The sequence below is a fragment of the Falco cherrug genome, chromosome 1 (assembly GCF_023634085.1).
Source record: "Falco cherrug isolate bFalChe1 chromosome 1, bFalChe1.pri, whole genome shotgun sequence".
Classification (NCBI taxonomy): Eukaryota; Metazoa; Chordata; class Aves; order Falconiformes; family Falconidae; genus Falco; species Falco cherrug.
The window spans coordinates 71,521,180-71,544,259 of NC_073697.1; the positions used below are offsets into that span (position 1 = coordinate 71,521,180).

At 42.7% G+C, this 23,080-nt stretch overlaps 1 protein-coding gene across 1 annotated transcript in view; it reads left to right on the forward strand.

Moving 5' to 3' along the window:
• The first annotated feature begins 229 nt into the window (after nt 1–229).
• Nucleotides 230–23,080, forward strand: part of C1H4orf54 (chromosome 1 C4orf54 homolog) — a 48,666-nt gene continuing 25,815 nt past the window's right edge. The window contains exon 1 of the transcript XR_008730640.1: nt 230–310. The gene's annotated coding sequence lies outside the window, so the exon portion shown is untranslated. The remainder of the gene's footprint in view (nt 311–23,080) is intronic.

The following is a 23,080-nucleotide window of genomic DNA, read 5'->3' on the forward strand; positions in this document are numbered from 1 at the left end:
GCGGGTGCCGTCCCCCCTCACCGCCCGCAGTGCCCCGCCGCGGGCAGGCCCGCCCGGCCCCGACGGCGGGGGAGCGGCACCGCCCCGAGGCTGGTCGAGCCCCGCCGGCCCCTCAACAAGGGGCCGCCAGAGCCCCCGGGGCGCGCCGTGGCTCTCCCACACTGGAAATACTCTATTTCATTCCCAGAATAATTCATATTTTCGATTACCTGTACCGCCTAGAAGTTCAAGCTCAGAAGCATTCCACGTACATGCATTTTTCTCTCACAACGGATGCTCGTCACCTCTTCCCTGCCCACCAGAGTGCTCGGTAAGGAAATACGTGGAGGTTTGCTGGGTTAGGATGAAACCTGTACCGATTCTGTAAGCGCCCGGTGCTGGCTGCTGTGTCCCCCGGCCTGGGGAGCCCTGCGGGGGCTGTATCCCCTTGGCAAGCAGCTCCCCGGGGCCTACTATGGCTGCTACCCCTCCCTGTGCAGCCTTCAAGTATGAACTCTCAGAAACAGTAATAGGAATATGATGTAAAAGATTACCAGAAAAATACTGCTGAGCAGGGAGTGCAGTTGTATCAGGGGACTGAGCTCTGTGGATGTGAGATTTCTGAGCATTACCTCATGCCATCCTTTCAAATGCTTAAACAGTTTGCTGCACACTAGAGGTGATTTGTATTCCTCAATATCTCATGTGTAGAGGAATGAAGCTGGGTTAATTAGTATTGATACTATACAACTGTGGGCTAGCTTCAGGGGTGTCAGGTTAGCAGGTGTGGCTGGTTAAGTTAAGTGGTTGAGAGCCAATGAAAAGAGAGCAGCCGAGGAGGAAGCAGAGGGAAGAGTGTGCCTTGGATGAGGTGAGACGATGAGAAGGCAGCAGAGGGACTGCATGAAGAGTATGCTGCTATGAGATGGTAGAAGATCTTGTTGCAGCTTGATAGTCTGGAGAATGCTGTGACACTCATGGGCTGTAACTATTCTAGGTCTGGCAAATTCTTTACTAAGCTTCTTTTGAAAAAAAAAAAAAAAAGTGGCAGAATGCTATTTTCCAGTCACAACCCCCAAAGTTTTCACCAAGTACCCAGTACTGAAAATCAGTTGTTTCCAGAAAAACTGATATTTAAATAGGCAGTAACAGCTACCTGTCTTCTCACAAGCAGTCATACAAACAGCACGCTCCGTTTGGAACCGAGTCATTTGGAACAGGCTTGCCTAAAAGCCTGCTCCTTCTGCTGGTCTCAAGGAATCAGTTTTGGAAGAGCTTTTCCAGCCTTCCAAATGGGCAAAGCTTCACAGACTTTCCACGCATCAGATCAGACTGTCCTGCTGTTTAAACTTACAATTGCACTTTTCCTGGCTGTAAGGTGATCTGCTCCTGTACTTGACTGTTCATTTTGGCAGCCAAACATTCAGTTGTAGACACAGATTTTGCAAATAAGCTGGGATTTTTCTTCCTTATTAGGAAAAAATATTTTTTTTTCATTAGGGGAAAAATATTTTCCCCTTTTTCAGATTTTGCCCCTTCTGTCACTTATTGAAAGCTTGTGATACAATACTGTCTTTGGTAATGTGATCCTGAAATCCACAGCCTTTGGTTAAATAGGTGCTTTTGACATATCTACAGTTTCTTGTATTTTCTGGATAGATTTATTTATAATTGCTGCTTTGTTTGTTTTCAGTGGTGTTGGACATGTTCCAGGTTATCTTGTTTGCCTGTGTTATTGAAAGAGGCGCAAAAGCAGTTGTGAAATTTTCTGGGTTTACAGAAGAAAAAGCGAAGAAAGAATAATTAAGTAAATTCCAAACAGTGATGAGCTACAACTAAATTTTAGTGAATTCTAATTACATCACAAATTGTCTTAAAGTTTCGTCATTGCAGGCTCAGAGATGGTTTCCAGCCCTTCTGTACCCCGTCATGTTTTGTGCACCAGTTGTGTTGTGGTTGGAGAGGGTTCCCTTGTGGGAGCAGATGCTTCCTTTTACTCTGCACCTGAAAGTGCAACATTTCCTCTTTGTTTGCAGGAAAAAAGGAAAAAAAGGCAGAAATTGTACTCTCATGCAGCAGAAATCAGCCCTCCCTTTAATGAAGTCAGCTTGATTTGGGGTTTTTAACATATGTTAGCCACAGGACAGAAAGGCTACAGATTGCCAGCTTGCATTTCCCAAAAGCCAGCATACTTTAGTGTCAGAGTTTTGGTCTCTTTCCCAAGCGCGAGCACCCCCTTGGTTTCATGTCTGGTTTGAGCGCTGCACAGAGTAGACCTGTAGATAGCAGCAGTGCTCTAGTGCTTGCTGCTCAGCAGGCTGTGGAGCACAAAGCACCACCAAAAGAAACAAATAGCAGAATAAGGTGCCTCTTTGAAAATCAGGGGATAGTTTGGTTTTCTTCTCATCTCCTCACATCTGTCAATCTTCATAAACCAAAGTGTGATTTAATTAAAAAAAAAAAAGTCTTGAAGTCTTGGTTGAATAACTGCTTTATCTCATGGGGAAAAAGAAAAAACTACTGAACACCAAACCCTATTGTTTTAACTTTAGGTCATGAATAAACAGAAGGAAAACTATGGCCATCAAAATGGGGAGGGGAAGGCTAATAATGATTGATACATGTGTAAATTATCCCATGTGTTCTGTGTTGCATGAGATTATTACACAATGACATAATTACCAACAGACTTTTAAACTCCAGTAAATGCTTTATATTGCAGCCACCAGGTCTCAGACTAGCAGGTGCTTTCCTTTAGTGATCCAGTGTATTTGGAGATAATGTGCCTGTGTTTGGGCAGAAATTGTGGGATTGCTAGGAGAGGTTATGTTGCATATGTCCTACAAGTGGTTAGGTCCTAGGATCACAATAGTTCTTCCAGGTTTGCAAGTTTTTACAGACCAATTGCTTAAAACTATTTGAAAGTTTTGGGTTTTTTCAGCTAACTGTAATTTTATACTTGAGTTTCAAGATATATTAATGCAATAAGGGGGAATTTGGCTTAGATAGCCATGTGACTAATAAAGCTGGTAAAAGAGACATGACCACTGCAAAAAGTGTAATTAACTCCGGTTACTTGAAAAAACTTGGCAGGAAAGAATCAAAACTTTTTTTTTCTTTCATTTTACCATTTGACCTTACCTTCTAATCATCTGACTATATTATAGATAGCTGTGAACCACCCAAACAAACCCTAAAGGGGTGGTTTCATCCAAATGAAACTGAAAGGAATGGAAATATCACAAAACCATTGTTAATGCTGTTGGGATGAGGGGCAGGTTGGGATGGAACTGTAGCTCATTGTGGGTTTGGGGTGTGGAATGGTGTTTGGAGCTGCGGGATGGGGTTTGTCACAGCACTGAGCAGCAGCAGATGCAAGGTGACCACAGGCAGTGTGATGGAAAGCCCTCAGCAGCTCCTACAGCTTCATTCCATGGTCAGCAGGGAGGGTCAGTCTCCCCTAGAGCAGAGTGGTCACCCGTGGAGTGCAGGTTTCCCATACAACATAGAGCTAGCAATTAATTTATGCCTTTTAAGGTAATTGCATCAGACAATTTTGCAGGGTCCAAGACATCTAATCCCTATTACACTCAGGTATGATCCCATGGGATACCATGAAACCCACTAAAGCAACCACAGAAATCCTTCCACTGTGTTCCCACACAGTATACATGCTAATATCTTCTGCAAGTCACCTGATTCTTCCCTTTTGAATTTGTCACATATTGCTTTGGAGTGTTTATTGAAAACATTCTTTTAGTTGGAGAACACTTGACATAGTGGATACCAGCATAATGATAAGTTTTCTTTGCAAATTTTGAGGAGCCTGAGACATGTTTATTTAACATGTTCCTGATTTCCACAGTCAACACATTTTCAAAACATACCAGATAACCCTAAGTTATCTGCAGTTTATTCAAATAGGAAACAGAAGAGGTGAGAAAACGGTTGGGGAAAAGCAGCTTGGAGACAAGTTGGGCAAAACAAGGGGTTGTTCCTCCCCAGTTTTCTACAGTTTGGGCTGGGCAGTGCCTCTGTAGTTGAAGATCACAGTAGTTGTGTTGCTGTGAAGGCTCGTTCCCCAGACTTGATTAGGAGCACACCTCCATCTAGGTATGGTAAGAGATACAACAGGCATGTCCTCTGAAGCCTCTGTACAGTTTCCTGCCAAGTAAGATGGGCCCAGCCATGTCATGTGTGAATATGATTACATATGGGATCCCAGAATTTAAGAATTCAGATTTTTTTAAGTCGCCAAACTCTGCTCTTAGTTAAAAAACTAGCATTCTCTATACTCTTAAAGGTGTGACTTTTGGGACCAAATACAGTTAACATTTCTAATTGCCTAACACTTTCTTCTCTCATTTGTTCAGCTCTAGGAAATTCAGCTACCCCTTTAGGGGTAAGTAAAGGAGGATTTTTTTCCCAATTTGAGAACTTGAAAAGGGACATGGAAATCAGTATAGGAAGTTTCCCTTGATGCTTATTAATTTTTTCTAGTCCTTGCTTGCTGTGTACATAACCAAGAGCTGGAGCATGTATATTTTTATATGACAGTGGGAAATTAAATGCCTTTAGTTATAACAGCTGTGTTATTGCACGTGGTTTGGTTTTCACAGATTTAATAATGTGAATAATGATGCGAAGATTATGTGTTCCCAGTTTCAGTTCTACAAGGAAAACTTTCTAGGAACTTTCTCAATCCACCCTTTAATACATACGTGTGCTTGAAGACTTTAACATGTTTTTCAGGTCTCCTCAAGTCCAGCCAAAGCTCTTTAAAACTTCCCACCTTAGAGCAATGTCATTCCCTCTGAATAGATGGAGTGTGTTGCAAATGCTTTTTCTGTCCAGCCAAACCCCAAGATAACCTCAAGCAATAAACCCAAATTTTCTTTACATGAGAAATTGTGAGTTTCAGTGGCTATTAGTGGCAGCACTCATGGAGGGGTGGAGGAGAGGGGGTCCTGTTGCCAAAGGCCAGTTTAAGGAGTATGAATGGAGCCAGGCAGCAATTCTTGTGGGCCATGTGGTGCTTTGAGTCAAGTGACCTGCTGGCAGTCGGGTCTCTGTCCAAGAGGCATCACACCTGGCTGCCAAGTCTGTGCACTGCAACTACTTGGTAATTAAAGCTGTACAGAGGAGGAGGCTCTCCAGTCTCCCTCAAATCTGGGTCTGTGCTGTAGTGATCTGGGGTAGGGAGCTTTCAAGGTTGAGACCTGAACATTCTCACACCTGGGGTCCCACCAGGGATTCCTGCTCTCCTCCTGCTTGCTTGTGAAGCCATCCCATAGCTCTGTCCTGCAGCAGGGCCCAGGGTCCCCAGCTCCACATCTGTAATGAGTTATGGCTCCTACCTGACCACAGGCTGGGGTTCAGATCACACTTGGGATTACAGTATCTGCCTGACGTGCTTAAGGCTAGAGACTGCTTAGTGCATCCAGCGCATAACTGAACACAAATGCCAGTGTCCAACAATATGCGGCAAAATTGATGGAGATAGCAGCAGATGCTTTTAGGTTTAGGTAAAAGTGTCATAAAATACAGAATGGAACTGTTTAAACTAGAAAGGAGGTTAGGAAAAAAAGCTAAGAATAATTTTTCTTGCTGTTTTGTAAAACTCAGTTTCTTGTATGATCTTATTACAGCTCATATACATACGTTTTTTCTTGTGTTTTCTTTTTTTTTTTTTTTTTTTTTTGTTTAACTTTGAAATTTGCCACTTTGGCTTTTTGCAGCTTCAAAGTCTAGGTTCAAATAACATATGAAACCTATCCATGCACTATCAAACTTGATAGCTCTGTCACTTTATGCAACCCTTTATGAATATAGGGACAAACACTGACAGCTGAGTAGAAAGGAGCTGGGGAGAAAAATTATTTTACCCAAATAAAATTACATCAGTAGCTCTGAAAACATTTGAATATTGTATCATTTTGCATTTTATGGCACCACTGCTGCATAAGCAGAATACTGAGAATCTGGGTGGAAAAGGGACTGTAAGTTACTTTCTGAGGACAGTGATTGCCATTGTAGTGACTTTTCTTGCTGGGGAAGTGTGCCTTAATATGCTGCTCACATCTGTGTAATAGAAACCCAGTGCTGGAATTGCAGATGCCAGGCATTTTCCAGAGCCTTATCAAAAGCTCTGTTCATTGCTGGTTGCTAATTTAAAGATACGTATGTCCTGTGGCAGGACAATTTTTTCTAAAACAGATAAAAACCTAACCTTATAAAGGGTGCAGGTGCTTTATAATATTTCATGGATCTAATCAGTTTAATTGGTGTTCAATGCAATGTGAATGCTCAGTCTTGATGGCTTCTTCTCTTACCAGTACATGGCATGAATGACCATTTGCAAGCCAGCAGTGGTTTCATCTTCCATTCCGTGTTGAGGCATTTCAACGACTCTAAAAACCAATACTTTGTCACATTAACACCCAAGACCAGCCACCTATCGGGATCCAGGTTATAAATAGAGATCCTCTCCAGAAGCTTAGTCTTACCTGAGACATCCATCTTTTGAGTTCTGCCAGGCATGATCCTTGCATGCAGTGGCTCTCTCCTGCAACAGGAGGAGAGATTGTGCACTTTATTGTGTATGGCACACTCTCCCAGCTCAAAGATGTGAGAACACATGCTCTGTTGGTTTTACTGAGGGGGAAGTTGGGCTTGGGTCATCTGTGTGGGACTGTGTGAAAGGAGGATGGGATAAGGGAGGCAGGCAACCATGCCATGTTCTCCTGCAGAGCCTTCAAAATGTACAGCCCTTGTTCTGCCAGGACCGTCACTTTTCTGCATTTAAACTTCAGATACTGCCTGTTTTCCTGTAAGGCAAGTACATTTGGCCAAGTAGCACAGTAGGTGGTATTAAAAAATCCCGCATGACCGTGCTGCTTCCCCACAGCTATTTATTGTACCACGGAATACAACAGCTGCACTGGGCTTCCACGTGACATACATGTCTGGTCTGTGCCAACATATCAGTCAGCCCGTCAAGTCCTCTTTATTTATGTTTCAACTTTCATAGCAGCAATCTCACCCTGCTACACATGTTATAATTAGACCTTGAAAACCAGTTCAGATAAACATAACTCAAATGTTAAAAATCTCCAAACTGATTGACACAAACAAGTAAGAGAGCGAGGGGCTGGCAAGTTTGGTTTTGATGTGTCCTTGCCAGCATGACTTTGGTGTAGTGGACCAGCTCTGTTTTGAACAAAATATAGTTTTCATGTAGTGGTTTCATTTTGCAGCAAAAAAATGTTTTCTGCCTTGGCTAAACTGAAGACAATTAGCTGGGCATGGAAGGAATATTGCATGGCGTATTTGCACAGTAGTGGTTGTCATCTTTGGTTAAATTACCTTACAGCAGAGTAGGGTTTATTCATGTTTATCTGTTGCAAAGTTAGTATAGTTCAGACCTTGTCAACGCTGTGGATGTGCTCCAAGTATAGCCACTGACCTAATTTCATTGCAGATAGGCAAAACTAATTAAAAGACAGTTGCATCCTGCAATATAGATGACTGAAATATAAGCTGCAATTGAACAAAGAGAGAATTTTTGTGTGACCTAAGATTAAACTGGTCAGGACTTTCTGGTTGAAGAGGAAGAATTATGGAAATTGATATTCGAGACAGACCAAGTACTGTAAAGAAAACTGAGGAGACTTTTAGAAACATGGAGGTTGTATTGTTATTATGGCCTGGTTTGGTTTCAGGAAGTTAAGAGTCTCCTCTTTGAACTCAGAAATTCAATTTGCAAATGTAGTCAGTCAGTGAGTCTGCTTGCTTTCCCAGTCCTGACAGACTCTTAAGATGTGATACCTGGAATTGGAATTTGGGACCTTTTGTTGCCCACCTTCATTTCTTGGTATTTCTCAAATTTTTTACATTTAGTGCATGAATGGGTTGAAGAGGGAGTTGTTTGTGTGGGGGCTCCCAGGAAATCCTAAGTTTGAGACAAGGAGTTCATGAGGTGCCAACTCTCAGCATCATTATTTTTATGAATGTTAAAATTTAATGAACTTCTTCCTTGCTTTGAAAGCATTTGACAGTCCAGGGTTCTATTTGCCAGAGGTGGAATTAAACCAAAAACCCACAGTCTGTAATCTATTGAGAGGTGTAATCATATATAAAGGCAAAAAAAGCCCACTTATATCCAGGAAATTTTAGTTATTTAAACTATATGTATTTTCTATAATAATCCAGATCTTTGCAGCCTTAAAAAACCCCACAGATTGTCACTTCTGTCCAAAGTAAATATGCTATACCCACAGAAAGCATTTTACTAACAGATGTAAAAATTAAATATTGCACATGTGTGAGTTATTACAAAAAGCATACAAGCTTCATATACTAAGCAGAAGACTTCCCTGCCATGTTTCTGTAAGGACCAGAGGATCCTGCCCATGGGAATCATTCTTGCAGTCCTGAGAGCCAGCTGCAAGTCACACTCTAATATAAGCAACAAACATACACAGAAGCCAAGAGCTGCAGAGGCCCATAGCACTTTGTCACCTAAATGGTGCTGGTTTACTTGATAGACCCAGAAATGTGCCAGCTGAGAGTTTCACAGGATGTGCCATTGTCAGACTGAGATCTGTGAGCTTTCTTGCTTGTGGCACGGCTCAAAGCCACACACAACCACACCAGATACTGGAGATGATGCACAGTCAGAAGTCCAGATGAACTGTGTCGTTTGATAAGGCTGAGCAACCTGTACCATAGCTGGGAGCAGAACTCAGGTGCTTTTACAACTGAATCCATTTCTGTATCACTGAGGGAAGTTTGCAAATCACTGACTTCTGGGAAGGAAATGGTATGGCAATGAAAAGTATTAATGAGATTGAAACTATTTTTAAACTGCTAAAAACAAGCTCATTTTTTAGGAGATGCTGCTGGAATTCATAGTTGCTTTAGTGCAGGTTTAATAGCAGTTCTGAGGCTTACAGAAATAAATCGAAGCTCTGTAAATGAGAAGTCCATCGAACAAAAGCACTCAATAAATAGATGCAGAACTGATACAGAGATCTCAGAACAAAGCAAAATGTTTATCTGCTTCAGGTAGTGAGAATTATTTTGACTTCTGTATTGGTCACAAGTCATGTCAGAGTATTTCTGGCAAAGCTGCAAAGAACTTACAGAAATTAAATCTGGAGGTAAAAAACAGTATAGCCCCGAGAAGCTGGACAGCATTTAATCTGTGGCATATTTTACAGGGGATAAAAATCCATTTTAATAACAGATGCATGTTCATAATCACATTTGTCAAAGGAGAGCTGCTCATCCAGAATACCTTGGAGATGTCTCACCAGTGCATAAATAGGGATCATACTCAGCATCTCCAGAAAAAAACCTGTGGAGTCAGATGCAGGGGTGGAGGTGGGGGCAGTTTAGTTGATGCCAAGAAGGAAAATGTCACTTTGATTCTTTGTTTGATATCAGGGTTACAAGAAATAACCTAGGCAGCAGCAGTCCCTGTTAGCACTTTGAAAAACAAACTTCTACTTGTTTGGGATTCAAGCTGAAAACTGCTTTTTGGGGTTATAAGCCATAGGTTCTGCTCACATTTTTGTGCTGCTCCACACTGTGGGGAGCAGGCTCAACTGGCTGCTCTGTGCTACCAGCACATATTGAAGTACTGAAAGCTTCCTTTAGGATCTATCCTCCTTGCAGCCTGACACCAGAAAACATCTTATTTTCCAGTCCTGCTCTTAAATTCCATTTTTCTTTAACATTATAAATGCATAGAAATACAATACATTGAAGCAGACCTGTCTCAGGGATGTCCAAGCACAAAGACATACCCTGTTGGCAAGTAAAAGCAGCAGGGGAGGAAAGAGGAAATCTTATCCAGAAGGAGCTGGCACATTCCTGTTACTGTCGGTACTGTCAGGGCCTTCAGACTGATACACAGCCACTATTATCTACAGGAGTGTACCTAAGGAAAACTGCAAGAAAAATAAAGGCTGCATCAGATCTTCCATGATCGAAACCAGGGAGAAAATGACTATGACTGAGACATTTTGAAAAGGTATCATGTACTTGCAGAATATAATTGAGCATGCATTGCAATCAAATCAAGGCAAGGCAAAGCAAGCTGCAGCGCATTACTCAGAGTAGTGGGCGAAGAAGGTATCCGTCAGAGAGCTCTTCCCAGAAGCTCTCTCACTGCTTGTATGCTGAGAAGTGAGGGCCTCACATAAAGCTGGGCTTGATTTTGCCTGCCTCGGTGACCTTCTACTGAAGAGCTTGGAGTGCCAAACTGGCAGGGAGAGAGGGTCCTTAACCAGGCTGTTAAGTGAATCAAGCCAGGAGACGCAGCTTGAAAAATGCTGTTCACAAGAAGTAGTGTCCGTGCGCCCTTCTGAATGAGTGGCCTTGCAAAGAGATGTGTAATGCTTTCCAGCACTACCCAAGTTGAATGTTTTTTTTGTAAGGGCAGAAATAGCCCGAATTAGTCAAATGGTAATAATTCCATAAACCGTAGGTAAGTTTTGCACTGTAAGTGCAGTCCAATCCACACCTCCATTTCCACTGCTGCAGGCAAAAAGGGGGTCTCAAATCTGATCTTACCCTCCCAAATCTGATTTTACCCTCAGAAGCAATTCATTCTAGCATTCCCAGCCATGCAAAGGGCTCTGAAGGCGTGAGAGAAGGTAGTTGCTGAGTATGTAATGTGCATGTTGGGTGCTGCTGAGAAGTCCAGCTCCCTGCAGAGTGGTGGAGTCAAAATAAACTGTTCTTGTAGGAATCACAGCAAGTAGGTAAGCTGCTGCATCCGTCACATTACTTCAGAAAAAATACAGTATCCTGAGTGGAAAAAATGGAACAAAGTGCCCTTGCTTCTCTAGCAAGGAGGGGTACTCAAGTATTGCTAGACTAGATGGGAAGAAGCTCCCCTAACCCAGCTATGTGTTTGCAAAGCTCTGTTGCAAATCATCTGTTTGTATGAGGAATTCTTCCTTGCTTATATTTTATTTCAAAGGTTTCATCTGGGAATAGAAAATTTTGATTTATTTATAGAGAAGAAAGAAGTTAACAAGCAAAGCTTGGAATTCAAATTCTCACTGATTTTGCTGTGGAAAGGTCCTGTTCAGTCAGCTGAAAATATTTGCCTCTAATGTATGTTGGGAAGAAACTAAACATGTGACTGAAAGATTCACATCCAGGAGTTTTTCTTAAACAACCATTTCCATTTCCCTTGCATTTAAACAGGAGTATGTTTGAAGCTGCCATCTTAAAAGCCCTGTGACTGGATTTTTGGGTAAGAACAGGAACCTCTCCTCTACTTCTGGCACAGCCTTGGGCCTGCTGGGACAGTGCAATTTCCCTTTGAATAGATGTCCCCATCTGTAAGACAGGGATGACAACTCCAACCTCATCTGCTGAGTGCTGCAGGTTGGTGGGCATGAGCAAAATCATCCCTTTAGAGGAAACAGTTTAGTATTTATTATATTTTATGTAGTAACACAAAGTGCTGTGGTCAGATACTCAGATGAAGAACCTCATGGGCTCATGCTTGGGGGAAGAAAAATCAGTTATTTTAACCTTCCCAACCTCTACTCCATGGCAACCTGCTGCTGAGGACAGCTGAAGGAGATACACTGAATCAGCATGTCTCCCAGCTGCTTTGGCCACTCGCCCTCGTCGCCCACTCCTTGGGCTTCCCTGGCTATCACTCGGTCTGTATTTATACTGCACTCCCCAGATACTGCAGTGGTCGCTGTGGTATAAATACTGCTAGACAGCTATATATCACTTCTGTCATTGAGAGGTCTGAGCATGGTATAAATATGATTTAGCAATGGGTTTCTGTGGTGGAAGGAAGGGTTTGGGGCTGCTTTCTGACACTGTGATTTCTTCCATCACTGAACTCCTGCCTTGCGACTTCATGTCTGCATGTATGTTGGGGGAGGTTGGGATAAACTTGGGGCAAACCACTTTCCTTAACAGCAGCATCGTTTTGAGCTATGCCTCGGTAGACATGAACTGTAAGGCACGCTGCTCCTATAGCATCTTTGCATTGCAGGAGAGCACAGGGCTTCATGGGCTTGCTAACATAGCTGTTTAGTTTTGGGGCCAAAACCAGAGCCCCTCCAGGTGGTGCAGAGTGCAGGCTTGAGACAGGCCTGCTTCATTCACCTCTGCTTTTGCAAGTGCACACCTGGGGTTGACCAGGGAAACCAGTCACAGCCCAGGAGGAAGGTCACAGGCTGCTGTAGGGGTGATGGCGGTGGTGATGGTCAGGGCAGAGGAGTTAAGCAGAGTGTGCCCTGCTTTTATCTGCATTGACACTGCCTTTCTCACTTGGCAGGTTCAGGGTATGGAGAGATTAGTAGCACAGGAAAGTTTAAACAAGTATGGTGCACATTGCACATATGCTGAGCTTCTCATCTTATTTTGTTTCATTTTCCAGAAAAAAACCCTAGCATTTTTTTCCATTACGATATATGTGTGTAACTTGGAATAGCTTTTTCAAAATGCTTAGGCTACTTTAGGAGTCTCTACATAGGAAAACATGTGTAAAACTTGGAGTTACAGGAGAAGAAGTAACACGGGGTTCTGCTTTAAATCTCCAAAAGTGTCCCCAAGGGAGGTAAATATAAAACACTGATTTTATTTTGGAGAAAAATTTCAACATCAGAGCTGTCAAAGATGAGAATTCAGGAGGTTGATTCTTCTTTTACCATCTAAAAGTCTGACACTCTTCCCTCAAATGTCACTAAATTTGGTTGGTTGGTTTTGTTAATTTAGTTGAGCAATTATGCAATTCAGGAAAGGAACAGAAGCTATATTTAGTGAAACTAATTTTGATGAAAAAGCTAAAATTTCTTTTAGCCTTTCAATTATGAAGCCAAATGCAAAATTGCAGGAGTAGATCATCCATTTGGTTTTGCATTGAGGCATCTGTGGGGGCAAGTTGGAGAATAGTATTTTAATTTCTGGTCTCTGAGCTCCTTTTTTGGGGGCACTAACCAGAAAGGCAAATACTGTATACACAAATGAAGGCACTTGTTATTTTATGAGTAATCCTGAATATAATTTTAATGTAGTTATATGGAATAAAAGAAGTCTAAAGGGAGAAAACCGAGAGTAGAGGTAACAGTGACTGTTTATAAGTTCTGTGAAGGTTATGAAAGAGTACTGAAACTCTTCCAGGCAATACTTAAAGGCATATCTACTAAGCAATTGCTCTGAACCCCCTCCCTTCCACTTGGGATAGCCTTGCAGCTGTCCAGATGAGCCATCAAGGTGGCCTGTCACCTAAATTTAAAGACCAGGTTTAAATTTCTGCAGCTGGGGTTAGCACACGATATCTGAAGCCAGAGGAGTGGAAAAATGGAATTGTCCTTGGCAGGGCTTTGTCCGGCAGCTATGGAGTTGCCCAGTTTTTCTCATCATCTAATCTGGATTTATTTTTGTTTGTTTGTTTGTTTTATGTTTTAAAAAGGAGAGAAACACAGATGGGATTTCAGCTAGCAGTTTAGCTCTTTGTGCAGTTGTCATATATCAGGATCCTCACCTCATCCTGGCATCATGTGATCAGGAAGAGAAAATAAAGGATGCATACTGCATATGCATATAATATATGTAATGTGGCTGATGTTACTCTTGACTGCATCCAGGCCTCAGAGCTGCCTTGCTTTGAAGTCTGGGAGATGAGTGAAAAGAATGAGAGGTTCAGATGGTCACATCCATGTGTTGAGGATTAGCCAGGGACTTCTGGTTTGCCTTTTTAATGAAAGGTGAGCAGCTCTGTTTGCACCAGGCTGTGCCCATACCTTTTCCCCAAAGGCAGGATAAAGTGTACCTTTCAAGTCAAGCCACCATAAGTCATTCATCAAAAACTGCACAAGCACCAGCTTTGTTGAGAAGGGGGTAATGCATTACTGTCTTGCTCTTGCACATCAATTTTCTTAGAAGAAACTACCTGACAGGCATTTCAAGAGTCCAGAAAAGAGCAGCAACTGGATGCCAGCACGGGATTCTCCATTGTTGCTTCCTGCCAGTCAGTGGGGCTCGAAGGAGCCTTGCTTTCTTTCCCTTGCTCCCTGTAAAGGTTGCATGGGTTGGCATCTACAGAGAGCCCAGGAGTTTTTGCTCCCTCAGCCCTATGGAACTGAGTTGGCTGAAGGGGCACTGTTTAGAGAGAAAGAGCAGGAGGAACTGAATTCAGAAAGATTTTTCATCCCACTCACAGTTTACAGTAGCATACATCTTTTGATTTTTTAAAAAAGGTGGTAACATTTTTACTTCTTCTAGCTTCCAGTTTTAGCTTTAAAAAACAGTCTTTCCCCCTAGCTGAAAAAAATGGAGACATTATTTTGCACTGAAAAACTTTCTTCCAAATGCCTTCTCACTGGTTCTGTTGCTTGCCCTGTGGGCTCACACTTTGTGAAGACCCTGCAAACATCTGCAGCCTCATGGGCTTATGGGTGGTGCTACTACCTTGAAAACCAACCGTGTTTTGAACCGTTAGCAGAGTCCAGGCCTTTTGAAGCCAAGAGTAAGGTGTTCTCCTCAGCTTGTGTAGATACACACCATAAAACAACAAAACCAAAACCTTTGAGCACGTCCGTGGCACTAAGAAAAGAAGCCTTTGGGATACCATATGGGGAAAGAGCCTTTAAATCACCAAAACATTCAGAGGTGAGGGGTGGCAATGAGGCTCTGGAGATGTGTTTCCATAATGCCAGCAGAGCAAAGATGGACCAGAGCAGCCCCAGGTGCTGAAGCAATGCACAAGCTTGCTCAGGGAAGCAAGTTGTGAGTTGGGGCTTGCATAAGGGCAAAGGAAGGCTGAAGTGTTTTCTTCTAGAATAGGACATGCACTGTCAAACTTGCAAGCAAACGGGCAGGAGCCAGACAACCTAGGGAAAGAGTAATTACAGAGTAGATAGGAACTAAAAGTACTGAAGAAGGAATGATGGAAGAAAGAAAAAACCTGCAGTGGAGAGGTGAAAAGCAGGTTGCAATAGAAGAAAGCCCAGAATCTAGCTGTAGTCCTAGCAAGTACTTTGGACTATAATTAAATAGCTTTCACTATCTGTGGGTCATGATATAAACAGCTGGCTCCTCCTCAAGGCTAATGTTAATAAGAAGAACAAAATGGGAATTTGTAAACACATGTCAGTCTGGAGGTTTCTAGTGCACCTTGTATGTTAAGAATATCAAATGGATTTGCTTCTAGTTTTGAGTAGGGATTAGTATTACCACTTCCACAATGGCAACAGGGAATATATATTTTTGTTAGAATGAGAATAAAAATCTTCATTTTAGGATTAATTGGAATGAATTAGCTCTTTAATCTTAACAATAAGCGTCTCTGTAGCAGTATACTATCTGTGGCAGAGAAACTGGGCCTCCACTGCAAATTCATAGCTTACAAAATGATGTTGTATAACAAAGAAGTCCCCATGTGGGTGTGTACATGTACATGTATCCAAGTGGAGGAAAACACCAGTAGGCAAGGGCTATGGGAAGCTGTTTGAAGGTAGATACAGGCATACTGGTCTGCCTGCAAGGTGCTGCCTGAGTGCTGAGGCGGTAGTAAGCTGGTGGATATTTAGAACATGAGAATTTGCTATTTTTAGATTTTACATGCCAAAAATGGACTATGCCTTGGAAAACACAGGGACTACACAAAGCTTTATTGCTTGCATGGTTGGGAAGCAGGGCAGGGATGGCATTAGCTTAACACAACATGAAAATGGTGTCCATAATCCTCTGTGTCACACTGCAGAAGGGCACATCTGGGAGGAACATTCACTTTTAACAGATGGAAGCAACCCTCTTGCTTTTCTCAATAGCTGAAGTGCAAATGGCTTACCTCTGTTGTTTTATGGATCGGAGCAAAAGGATGAAGGATTACAGTAACGTGAGGGGGCCAGATGTACTTGGATTCTATCAGAAGTGTGGTCTGGAGGCCACTGACAGCTGTGGTGTGTGGGATGTGGAGTATGAACACAAGGTATACAATGGCAGGAGGCAAAGCAAGCTGGCAAGACCCTGCTCAACACTTGTTACCCCAAGCATCCACCCATGCTGGAGAATTGCATCACAGGTAGGTGTGATGATGCACAGCAGCACCTCAGCGAAGGTCCTTGCCCTGCAAGGAGAAAGCAAGGCTCAGTGTGTGGAGGACATGGTTCTCTCTGTGGGTCATTTCATCCCAATAGCTGCCAAATCTGTGTGTCCATCCTCCCAGATGCCACCGCTGCTGAGCTCCCCAAGGATGGGGCTTGTGTCATATTTAGAGAGCAGCATATCGCCTTTCCTTAGAGCTTGGTCTGGCAAGGCACAGGAGGTGATCTAGCAGAGGAATTTCAGCCTCCAAGGCCTGTCTGCCCTGTGGGGGTATTTCTGTTTGGGTGAACTGGCATGCAGAAGAGTAGTATTAAGTGCTGGCATATAAGTGGACATAGTAAAATGTCATAGGAAAATTGAAGTTGGGAGTGGCCTCTGGAGATCATCTAGTCCAACCTCCATCCATAAGGCACCATCTGTGCAGCTACCAAGGGCTCTTATATGAGTTTTTCAAAACAGTTTTTGTCTGCAGTAATTACATCATACTTATCTCATTATGTATCCATAAAAAGCACAGATGATGATAAAAATTGGAAGGAATAATAAGAAAAAATTACCTCAGAGCTCTTAACTCCTAATTCCCAGCAACACTTGAGTTAAACCAGAACTCTGAATCCTTAATGTTACCCACCGATGTGTGCAAGTTTGCATCTAGCCTTTTGGCTGAGTATTCAAAATATGCTATGTATTCAAAATCAGTTATGCAGTCAGAAAGCGTACTGCCTTAGTAAGCTAGTACTTGTTCACACTGAATTTGCAGACCTTTTTTCCAAAATAGTGAGGAGCATGTGGAAATTTTTTTGTGTGTGTGAGAATAGTGAAAGCGTAACTGCAGAACCTTGTACCATGAAAAATATGATTATTTTTGGAAAGAACTGAGGGTCAGTCTTTTAAGACAGGAAATGTGAGACAACAGATAACCAGTACTGTTATAGCATATGACAGAAGAACAAGAAAATATTATTAAGGAAGTTTTGCAGAAATGTCTTTCTTTTGACATAACCCTTTTGTTTGTATACACATATGTTCACACATGCTTTTCTAAGGCTCATGTGTTTGCTGTGTAGTACAAGCTTTGTTGCTGATATAGGAAGCTTTTGTTTGGGTTTTTTTTTATGATTTGTGCTCCATCGTCTGTCATGAATTCTATTAATCTGACTGGGATGCTGATACCTGAAGGAGCCTTTGTGTGTAGAGCAGCAGGCTGTGCAGGACCCGGGGGTGAATAACATCACATGGCTTTTAATGCAGACATTAGTGGGGTGAGGAGCCAGAGCCCGGCAGCTGGAGCAGAAGAGGGCTCAGCATGGTGCAGTGCTGAAAGCAAACTAGAAAAAAAAGAAGCCTCAGAAAATAACCTGAGCAACAACCAGATGTAATTCAGACAAGCCCAGTGCAGACCTTTGTGTCCCTCCAGTGGCTATTCCCCTACAGAGGTTAAAGAGAGCTGTCTGCTTGATTTTGCTGCATGACTAGCCAGAACTGCCGCAGCAGTTAGGATCCATCCACCTAAATCCCTAATACGGCCCCTGCACTGCATGCTTTGATAGCCCTGAGGCCAGTACATCAATTCCCTTCCCTTCTGCACAGTCCTATTCATCCAACAGGGAAAATGTTTAAAATAAACAAATAAATAAATAAATCATACCCTATCAGGGAGCACAGAGTACTCCCTGGGGAGCTGAAAGTGTGGGATAGGAATGTGCCGAGGAGCAGAGGGCTGCAGCCCCACTCCTCCATATTTGCTCTTCCCTGCCCAACACCTCTCTCCCAGTAAGTATTTTGATCCTTGAGAAAGCAGGTGGTTTGAGATGTAAATTAAAGTTCGGATACTTAATAGCACATCATAGCTGCCATGTGGCAAGGAACAATGTAGCCTTGGATTTGGGTAGCTAGCCATTTGAAAAAGCACTGTAGTAAGCTCTGTGATGGTATCAGCAGGTAGCTCTGATTTATGTGTGACATAACCAGTTGTGGTTTCTTCCCAGAGGGGTATCTGTATCCAAAAATAAATGTGGCACAGTTTGTGTTTTTGGCAAGATGGCGCAAATGCTTTTCAAATTACTCTGTTCACTAGAAAACAATTGTGCTTCGTCCTCTGACAAGTGCCAGCACCTGCTGTCTGCTGAAGTTTATTTGTAGCATGAATCATCATCAAGGCCTTGAAGTGCCATCGGTCCATGTTAGGTCCTGGAGACCTGGAACACATGAAGACCTGGCCTTTTATGGACTCCACCTGGAAGCCCATCTTCTGCTGTAGCATCTGAATTTTTGTTTTGTTCCTTGCCCTACATCCCTGCCATGGGAAGGGAATATAACCTGCATATCCAAATGGTGGAGTGCATGCTTCTGTGATTGTAGTTTCTGTTCACTCAAGGGCAGCGAGGTGCTTCATTTGGCTCTACCTGTCTAGGTGCTGAGGACCTAGCTTTCCAGCTTGTCATCTCCCTGTGCAGAAGCCAAGCACCAAGCAATCTTTGCCACCCTGTTGTCTGTAAAGGAAATGAATGAAATGTGATCACATACACGATCTAAAGGAGTGAAAGAATGTTTCTGTACAAAGACCTACAAGCTTTTCTTATAAAAAACATGGTGAAAGCTGGACTATCCTGTTACTTTCAAAGGACTTGTATGTGTTACATTATTCCCTGAACTATGCCAGTGGCTTTGCAGCTATAATCTGGCCTTTAACTCTTTCTGCATGCATTTCACCATATTCAAAAATTATTTACAACATAGAGCTATGAGGATCATAAATAGCTCTACCTCAGAGCTGCAGAAAATCAATACTTCTAAATGCTTTTGATGTGAACAATGCTGTACAGTAGGCACTAAATGTTACTATAGTAGCATTTACTCAGCTAGGTTGACCTGCTGAACAAGGGGCATGTTAAGAAATATACTGGTACTATGAGTTCCTTAGAAAAGGGAGTGGAAGGCAAGTCATAAAGTGGTATGGTTTTCCAGGCTGTAGGGAGAAAAGCTGCATAAACTCCACGTGTTTGTGTGCCTGTCGGTGGCTGTTTGCATTGGCAGTAAATTCAGGGTTTCCTACAAGCAAAGAGCACATGCAAGGGAACAGGGTGTTGAGCTACTGAGGTTAACACCAGATAAGCTAGCTCTGGAGTCAGAAGCAACATAGCCACTTCACCAAAGCACTGTGCTGGAGGTAACTGCCTCAAGTGAGATGCATGCGGTTACAGTCCAATGCGGTCCTCGCCTCTGGGGTCTGTGCTGCTGTACAGCAAGGTCATGAGGTGTAGAGACCTGTAGGGATTGGGGAGGGTCTCATCCTGCACTGCCTTGCACAGATTGGGCATGTTCTGCGTGTCCTTGCATACCTCTTGTTATGCACAGTGTTCCTGTGTCCAAAGCTGGAGCCTCTGAAATAGCTCCCTGAGAGCTGTACATGCACCCTGTGCTCCTGTGCTGAGACAAGACAGCTGCCACTTGTCTCTCTTCCCCTTTGCCACCTAAGGCAGTGAGGCACAGCTGGCAAGGGTTTAGCTCTCCTTAAAATTCCCAAATGTCCTCTGTCTTGAATGAACATGACCCATCTAGATCTCGATTAGGCATCTACCGCCCCTGATCCTCTCGTGCACAGCATTTCAATATGATTGACTTAAACCCTGAGGGCTTCAAACCTGCTCTTCCTGACATGAATTACTGCTGCTAAAACATGGGCACAACAGATGTCTCTTCCATCCCACAGATGCCAGTTTGTCCCTTAGATGCCCCTAAGTGCATCTCCCTTCTTGTCATTTAGCAAGGGATTCTGCAAGGTCCCTCCAGACACTGGCCCCATCTTGGAGAACAGCTAAAACTCTGGGGTTAAGTGTTAGTTGATCTAAAATATGGTTACAGCACTCAATATTGCAAGAACTTGCCTGTGAAAGGCAAACACCTAAACTGAACATAAGCTGTAAATTTCAGATGGGAGACAAGACGGTGCTGGAGAAATCTGCAACAACCTGAATTTCTCTGGGAATTCTTATGGGGCTATCAGATCGGTTTGAAAAAGTTCAAATAAAGCAAGTTGCCATCCTTACCCAGCAAAAGCAAAAGGAGCCCCGCTTTGCCTCATTGTAGGCAAAAGTACCTGAGCTTTTGGGCAGAGGTCACTTTTAATCCCTCAGTGGGAAACGGTGCCCTCTGTCTTTTTGTACTGTATGGAAAGTTTTAAAGCAATCGAGCAAAGGACTCTAATTTAGCACCAGCACAGCAGGAGGATAGTGACTGGTTGATGAAGGTTGATGAAGCTCCACTGGGAGGGGCCTTCTTAGCTAGAAATGTTTCATGTGCCTCTGCTCTGTGCCGCTGCATGAGCAGACCACACAAAGGACCCAAGTACAGCCTGGCTGTGTTCAGGTGAGAGAACAAGACCAGCCATGCTCACAGTCTTCATCAAAATCCACAACCAGTGGTAACTGTGCTAACTGCCCCACTGCTGGAGGTGCACAGGCAGTTCCCCTGTTCCTGTGCCTGCTGGTGTTCATACCAGAACAGGTCCTGCTACTGTTTATAGATGCAGATGGGGTTTTCTGGATGAAATTTTTGATCATGGAAATGTGCAGAAAGCTTCAGAATCTGAGAAAATTGTGTTTTGCCTGAACATAATATAAGTTATTGCGGTCTGCTGCTCAAACCAGCAGAATAGGTTTATTTACTTCCAATGGTTTAAACAAAACTATGTTTCTTTTTTCTTATAGACTTAACTGAAAATTTCAAAGGGAGGAACTGGGTCAGATAAGTTAAAGCCAAATGTAAAATGCAATGTCCTCAGAGCTGCCTGTTTGATATCTGCAGTCTAGCAGGACATGTGCCAGGTTTACTCTGATCACTTTCTCTCCTTGCTGCCTCCATTTTAGCCCCTCGAAGCTTTTGCTATAGCTCTTCTGTGAGGGAGGTTTGGACGCTGATTTTACAGCACCTCGTGCAGCTGGAACCCTGTCCTGAATGGACCCTTTGGCAGGGACCACAGTATGAGCAAGGACAGCTACAGCAAGGCACCTGTTCTGCTTAAAACAGCTAAGATGCTTAATTTTGGAGGTCTGCTAACTTGCCAGTGGTTCATCTCACGTGCAGAGATAGTACATGGGTTTGATGTGTTGCCATACAGGTAAATAACCTGTGGATAACCTATATAACACCTATAATAATAGGTGTTGACAAAAAAGGAACAGAAAATCCTATGTGGTGTTTTGCAAAAAGCCAAGTCTGCATTTTGGGCATCACAGAACCCAGAGCTATTTGGAGCCAGGATTTTAGTTGGGTCCCTTTAGTTTGGCAGTAAAATTCTTCTCATATTCCACTCCTGACCCGAGTCCTAGGAGGTGTTTCAAATTAAATCTTGAAATTCTGAAATTAGGTATCTTGTTCTAGGCTGCCTTCAAGCGCAGGAGGTTAATTTTATCAAGATTCTGGTAAAGTGAGTTGCTCCTAGCTCAGGGTTCTGCGAATGTCTAATGAAGGTCAGAATATTCTCCCTGATGGTTATCTGTGCTGCTCATCAGATGTAATGAGAGATTAGCGAAAGCACAGACTCTGTTCTGCTCCACATGCTAAACTGAGAGCAGGGAAGGTATTGTACTGGATATTTCCTCCCATCTGGCAGCTCTGAGAGCACACTCTCTGTGGAGATCTCACTTTCCATATAGAAAGGTCACATGAACTTCACACTTACGAGATTTTATTAGCCAATTTTTTACATCCTTCCTGATGGCTCTACTGCATGGCTTGCTTGAGCTCTTCATCCTTCATTAGCGGTGATAATGATGTTCATTTTCACTCTTTGCTCCCAGTTGCTATGAAAAAACTTTGACCCTGTAGATGCCTGATGACTGCTCAGCCTGCAATGCTGATGCTTTTGTGCAAACATGGTGCATATACTTATCCTGCAGATTAAAGCACTCTGAAATAACTTACTGCTTAGACAGTTCACCCTGAAAATTAGGTGTCTTCAGCACCTGTAGATACTAAACAGGACTGGGTAAAATAAACCCAACTTCAAAGATAAAACAAACAATTACACTTCTATACTGACTTAGCCAAAACTTGCTTTGGGAGTATTTTGCAGTCAGACTCTCACCAAAAAATGCCTTATTTTGAAAGGTATACTTTGTATTTCTACTTTGTGCTTAAGCAAAACCCCACAGCTGCTTTGTAACTTTGCCACAACAGTGGCAGAGTCGGTGTTCTGTCTTGATATGTGGGTTATTTTTCAGTGTCAGCTTTTACTAAAATATTAACTGTGATTTAATAGCAGAATTTGAGAGTGACCAATAGAGGCTCCAAACCAGTACATCTAGCTACACTGTTTTAAAAAATCTGATTAATTTTGAATTTTAAGTGTTGGGCTTTGGAATACAATTAACTTTTAATCTAGTGCCAAGAATTTAAGATGTATATTGTCTGAGGTGGTGTTGTGAATTATTGACAGCATCATGACCTTTGTCTTGCTTTTTCCACACTTCCACGTTTTAAATCGATACTGATCAAAGCTGGAAGCAGCCAGCAACAGTCATACTGGAACAACAATTAGCTTAATGACTGGTGGATCCTCTAGAAAACGTCAGCAATTCAGGACTTTTATTTTTGGGTTTCTGCATTATAGTTCTTTCTAATGCTCCAGCTTCTTTCATTGAAATTTTTGCAAGTAACCATTGGAGTACATGGCTGTTCTGATGGCTGTTCTTAAAACATCTGTTGATCTTTATACAGTGCCTCTATAACTAGACAGTGCAGCTATCACATCCTTGTCTTAATGCTTATGTCAGCATTAATGTGACAAAACATAATAAAGTGTCTGTGGAAGATACCAGGTTCTTAAGGCAAAAAAATTCAGATGTTTAACTTCACCTTCCTGTTTTCTACTGGGAAGTGTTCTAGTCCTGTCCAGCTGACAAGGGAAGATTGCTATGGTATGCTGCACTTAAAATCAGGATGAGGAGAGCTGTTAAAATGCTACCTGATCAAATCAAAACCAGCTTGGTACATTGCCACACTCTTT